Genomic DNA, 6,000 nt, shown 5'->3' with positions numbered 1-6,000 from the left:
CAAAAAACAATCTTTAATATGAGTATACATATTGATCCTCACAACTGAAGGGGGCCAGCCCCTCCACACCTGTGGGTGTTTCTCGTCAGGTGGGATGAGAGACTGAGAAAAGAAATAAGACACAGAGACAAAGTATAGAGAAAGAATAGTGGGCCCAGGGACTGGCGCTCAGCATACGGAGGACCCACGCAGGCACTGGTCTCTGAGTTCCCTCAGTATTTATTGATCACTATCTCTACCATCTCAATGAGGGGGATGTGGCAGGACAATAGGGTAATGGTGGGGAGAGGGTCAGCAGGAAAACAAGTGAGCAAAGATCTCTGTGATAAATAAGTTTAAGGAAAGGTGCTGTGCCTCGATGTGCACATAGGCCAGATTTACGTCTGACTTTTCACTAAAATTTTAGTGCAGTAAAGAGCAGTATTGCCGCCAGTATGTCTCACCTCCAGCCATAAGGCAGTTTTCTCGTATCTCAGTAAATAGAACGTATGTTCGAGTTTTACACCGAGACATTCCATTCCCAGGGACAAACAGGAGACAGATGCCTTCCTCTTATCTCAACTGCAAAGAGGCCTCCCTCTTTCACTAATCCTCCTCAGCACAGAACCTTTACGGGTGTTGGGCTGGGGGACAGTCAGGTCTTTCCCTTCCCATGAGGCCATATCTCAGGCTATCACATGGGGAGAAACCTTGGACAATACCTGGCTTTCCTGGGCAGAGGTCCCTGCAGCCTTCTGCAGTGCATTGAGTCCCTGGGTACTAGAGATTAGAGAATGGTGATGACTTTTACCAAACATACTGCCTTCAAGCACTTTTTTAACAAAGCACATCCTGCACAGCCCTAAATCCATTAAACCTTAAGTCAACTGTGGGGAAAAGCAAGAGAGATCAGATTGTTACTGTGTCTGTGTAGAAAGAAGTAGACATAGGAGACTCCATTTTGTTCTGTACTAAGAAAAATTCTTCTGCCATGAGATTCTGTTAATCTATGACCTTACCCCCAACCCCGTGCTCTCGGAAACATGTGCTGTGTCAACTCAGGGTTAAATGGATTACAGGCGGTGCAAGATGTGCTTTGTTAAACAGATGCTTGAAGGCAGCATGCTCCTTAAGAGTCATCACCACTCCCTAATCTCAAGTACCCAGGGACACAAACACTGCGGAAGGCCGCAGGGACCTCTGCCTAGGAAAGCCAGGTATTGTCCAAGGTTTCTCCCCATGTGATAGTCTGAAATATGGCCTCGTGGGAAGGGAAAGACCTGACCGTCCCCCAGCCTGACACCCGTAAAGGGTCTGTGCTGAGGAGGATTTGTATAAGAGGAAGGCATGCCTCTTGCAGTTGAGACAAGAGGAAGGCGTCTGTCTCCTGCTGGTCCCTGGGCAATGGAATGTCCTGGTATAAAACCCGATTGTACGTTCCATCTACTGAGATAGGGAAAAACCGCCTTAGGGCTGGAGGTGGGACATGCAGGCAGCAATACTGCTCTGTAAGGCATTGAGATGTTTATGTGTATGTATATCTAAAGCACAGCACTTGATTCTTTACCTTGTCTATGATGCAAAGACCTTTGTTCACGTGTTTGTCTGCTGACCTTCTCTCCACTATTATCCTATGACCCTGCCACATCCCCCTCTCAGAGAAACACCCACGAATGATCAATAAATACTAAGGGAACTCAGAGGCTGGTGGGATCCTCCATATGCTGAACGCTGGTTCCCTGGGTCCCCTTATTTCTTTCTCTATACTTTGTCTCTGTGTCTTTTCTTTTCCAAGACTCTCGTTCCATCTTACAAGAAACACCCACAGGTGTGGAGGGGCAACCCACCCCTTCATCAACACAGCACATGTCTCTGTGGGCACAGGGTTGGGTCTCAGGTTACAGATTAACAGCATCTCAAGGCAGAATTTCTCTTAGTACAGAACAAAATGGAGTTTCTTATGTCTACTTCTTTCTACATAGACACAGTAACAGTCTGATCTCTCTTTCTTTTCCCCAAACAACTTTTAAAGTCAGTAGCTGAGATGCAGGGACTTGTCATGAGCCTTGTCTACCCAAGCTAAGTGGCCTATTTTTTCCCCCTTTCTCAAGGCATATTCTCTGTTGTAGGGACACCTGAAATTCCTTTAAGATGGCCATGCTCAGTGGGCTGCCTCTTGACAGTTTCCTAGTAGTCAGTCAATAAAGGGTGCAGTCACCTCTCTGCAGCTCACTGAGGTGGACATACTTGGCACTGTGCTGGCCTTGTATCGGGGGACCTGCCCCAATAATCACATAGGTTCTTTTCTATTTTCCTAAGTGTTGACTGGCTTGAGAAATAAAAGGACAGAGTACAAAAGAGAGAAATTTTAAAGCTGGGCATCTGGGGGAGACATCACACATTGGTAGGATCCGTGATGCCCCACAAGCCACAAAAACCAGCAAGTTTTTATTAGGGAGTTTCAAAAGGGGAGGGAGGATACGAATAGGTGTGGGTGTCAGACATCAAGTACTTCACAGGGTAATAGAATATCACAAGGCAAGTGGAGACAGGGCGAGATCACAGGACCACAGGACCGAAGTGAAATTAAAATTGCTAATTAAGTTTTGGTCACCATTGTCATTGATAACATCTTATCGGGAGACAGGGTTTTGAGATCAACCGGTCTGACCAAAGTTTATTAGGCGGGAATTTCCTCTTCCTAATAAGCCTGGGAGCGCTATGGGAGACTGGAGTTTATTTCATCTCTGCAGTCTCGACCATAAGAGACAGGTATGCCCCGGGGGGGCCCGTTCAGTGACCTACCCCTAGGTGCGCATTCTGTTTCTCAGGGACGTTCCATGCTGAGAAAAGGAATTCAGTGATATTTCTCCCATTTGCTTTTGAAAGAAGACAAACATGGCTCTGTTCCGCCCGGCTCACCGGCGGTCAGAGTTTAAGGTTCTCTCTCTTATTCCCTGAACAATTGCTGTTATCCTGTTCTTTTTTCAGGGTGCCCACATTTCATATTGCTCAAACACACATGCTGTACAATTTGTGTAGTTAACGCAATTATTACAGGGTCCTGAGACGATATACATCCTTCTCGGCTGACAGGATTAAGAGATTAAAGCAAAGACAGGCATAGGAAATCACAAGGATATTGATTGGGGAAGTGATAAGTGTCCATGAAATCTTTACGATTTATGTTTACAGATTGCAGTAAAGACAGGCATAAGAAATTACAAAAGTATTAATTTGGGGAACTAATAAATGTCCATAAAATCTTCACAATCCATGTTCTTCTGCCATGGCTTCAGCCGGTCCCTCCGTTTGGGGTCCCTGACTTCCCGCAACAGCCTTGGTTGCATTTGAGCCTCTGAATATCTGTGTGGTTTGTGCAGTGAAGGGGTGGCCTGCCCCTCCACATCTGTGGGTGTTTCTCGTCAGGTGGGACGAGAGACTGAGAAAAGAAAGAGATACAGAGACAAAGTATAGAGAAAGAAAAGTGGGCCCAGGGGACTGGCGCTCAGCATACAGAGGACCCGCGCCGGCACCGGTCTCTGAGTTCCCTCAGTATTTATTGATCATTATCTCTACCATCTTGGAGAGGGGGATGTGGCAGGACAATAGGATAATAGTGGGGAGAGTGTCAGCAGGAAAACATGTGAACAAATGTCTCTGTGTCATAAACAAGCTTAAGAAGAAGGTGCTGTGCTTTGATACGCACATACATAAACGTCTCGGTGCATTAAAGAGCAGTATTGCCGCCAGCTTGTCTCACCTCCAGCCCTAAGGCAATTTTCTCCTATCTCAGTAGATGGAACATACAATCGGGTTTTATACCGAGACATTCCATTGCCCAGGGACGAGCAGGAGACAGATGCCTTCCTCTTTTACTAATCCTCCTCAGCACAGACCCTTTACGGGTGTCGGGCTGAGGGATGGTCAGGTCTTTCCCTTCCCACGAGGCCATATTTCAGACTATCACATGGGGAGAAACCTTGGATAATACCTGGCTTTCCGAGGCAGAGGTCCCTGTGGCCTTCCACAGTGTATTGTGTCCCTGGGTACTTGAGATTAGAGAGTGGTGATGACTTTTAACAAGCATACTGCCTTCAAGCATTTGTTTAACAAAGCACATCCTGCATAGCCCTAAATCCATTAAACCTTGAGTCAACACAGCACAAGTCTCTGTGAGAACAGGGTTGGGGGTAGGGTTACAGATTAACAGCATCTCAAGGCAGAAGAATTTTTCTTAGTACGGAACAAAGTGGAGTCTCTTATGTCTACTTCTTTCTACATAGACACAGTAACAGTCTGATCTCTCTTTCTTTTCCCCACAGTGCACTGTTGTTAGTGCTCCAACCTCACAGGGCAGGGGTTGAGGTGTCAGGAGAGGGAACACATCAGTGCCATTTCACTGTCTCCTGTGTCAAAGCAAAATTAAAATGCAGACCAGACTTCAAAAACTAGTGAGCAAACAAAACCCAGTAGGCCTTAAAAACAGCCTTAACCTTGCTTAACCTGCAAACATAAGCAACAATTCACTTGAGTCATTTCTGGTAAATGCTTGTGTTAGGGAAGGACAAAACTCAATCTCAACCGATCAAAAGTAGGCAACTCACATGCTATTATGTCATTAGGGACTTTCCAAGGCAAATTTAAAAAAATGCATTTTTATAATTGTAACTAATCAAATAATTTCTTTGTTTTACTCCTTCACTCACCCTGTGAATACTTGTGTCTAATGCTTTAAGCATAGAAGCGCGAGACTTCTTTTGGTTTGATGCTTCCTAATTCATGAATTGCTGTTTGTTCAGATAAACTCTAGAAAATGCTCCTGTGCCTCAGATTTTTGCTTTCAGGAGAGTCATCCCGGTTTAATGACACAAGAACAACTGTTTCCCTTCTGTACGGCAGATCTACCAAGATGGCCGCGCCCAGAGAGCCGTGGCTCAGGGCGCGGACATGTTACCTCCTCGAAGAGAAGCCCATGTCCCATCGTCCTAGCGCGGCAGAATTGACTCGCGCCCTCGTCCGCCGCCATAGGCCGGTGCCAGTGCCGGGGTTTAAGGGCCAGGAAAGGAAGCATTCAGGGAATTTAGGTGTAGCCAGAAGAAAATCAGGTGAGTGTTTGGGTCTCTCCGTGGAGTAGGTTAAAGGGGTAGGGAGCTTCTGAGGAGCCTGTGGGGAGAGCTGGCGGCCTGGGCGGTGGAGCCTTCGGGTTGGGGTGCCTTTGCGGTCCGGCGTGGGAGAGTTCTTGTGGTCGGGCGTTAAACGTCTGTCGAGTTCAGCGACTGAGACTCGGCGTCAGAGTTTGGGGTCTCTGAGGGTCACTCTGTTAGTAGGCCTCTGGATCACTGGATGGAGAACTCTAGGGGGACGCTGCCCAGCACGCCGGCTTTATCACCGACGCCATTATTATCACTCCAAACGCTGCAGTTTAAAGTCGGTGATGAAGCCGGGGTGCTGGGCAGCGTACGAGGGTGTGTGGTGTAGGTTTTGGGGTGAATCGGGGATGTGTGTTAAGTGTTTCGGGGAGGCCCAGGCATGTGGGGCTCAGAGGCTTGTAAAATCTGGTATTTTACAAGCCCAGGCCCCTGGCTGGGGTTGAGTTGTGAAACTATAACCGCCCACCCTTGCCGGCTGCCTAGACAGAGCCGACTTGTTAAGACAGGGAAATTGCAATGGAGAAAGAGGAATTCATGCAGAGCCGGCTGTGCGGGGAGACCGGAGTTTTATTATTACTCAAGTCAGTGATAAAAGAAAAATTGAAGCCGAATTAAATTTACAGGAGTTTCATCGAGCAATGAACGATTCGCGAATTGGGCAGCCCCCAGAATCACAGCAGATTAACAGAGACTCCAGGGGTGCCTCGTGGTCAGAACAAATTTATAGACAAAAAAGGTAAAGTGACATACAGGAATCGGAAGCGAGGTCCAGAAACAGTGAGATTGGTTACCATTCGGGGTTTGCCTTATTTGAACGCAGTTGGAACATTCAGCATTCTATGAGTATGGCCGCTGGGATTGGCCACCA

The 6,000-nt window shown here is 47.1% G+C and overlaps 1 protein-coding gene across 2 annotated transcripts in view; it reads left to right on the top strand.

The window, feature by feature from the left end:
• Positions 1-4,872: 4,872 nt before the first annotated feature.
• The window catches only part of ZNF649 (zinc finger protein 649), a 90,382-nt gene continuing 89,254 nt past the window's right edge, over positions 4,873-6,000 (top strand). The window contains exons 1-2 of one of the 2 annotated variants that reach the window (XM_063600556.1): positions 4,882-5,087; positions 5,756-5,868. The gene's annotated coding sequence lies outside the window, so the exon portion shown is untranslated. Of the gene's footprint in view, positions 5,088-5,755; positions 5,869-6,000 lie in introns of both variants that reach the window. The other variant, XM_063600555.1, reaches the window with a different exon arrangement.

This window comes from Pan paniscus, chromosome 20, assembly GCF_029289425.2.
Source record: "Pan paniscus chromosome 20, NHGRI_mPanPan1-v2.0_pri, whole genome shotgun sequence".
NCBI classification, from domain to species: domain Eukaryota; kingdom Metazoa; phylum Chordata; class Mammalia; order Primates; family Hominidae; genus Pan; species Pan paniscus.
This window is presented reverse-complemented; position numbering and strand designations above follow the sequence as displayed.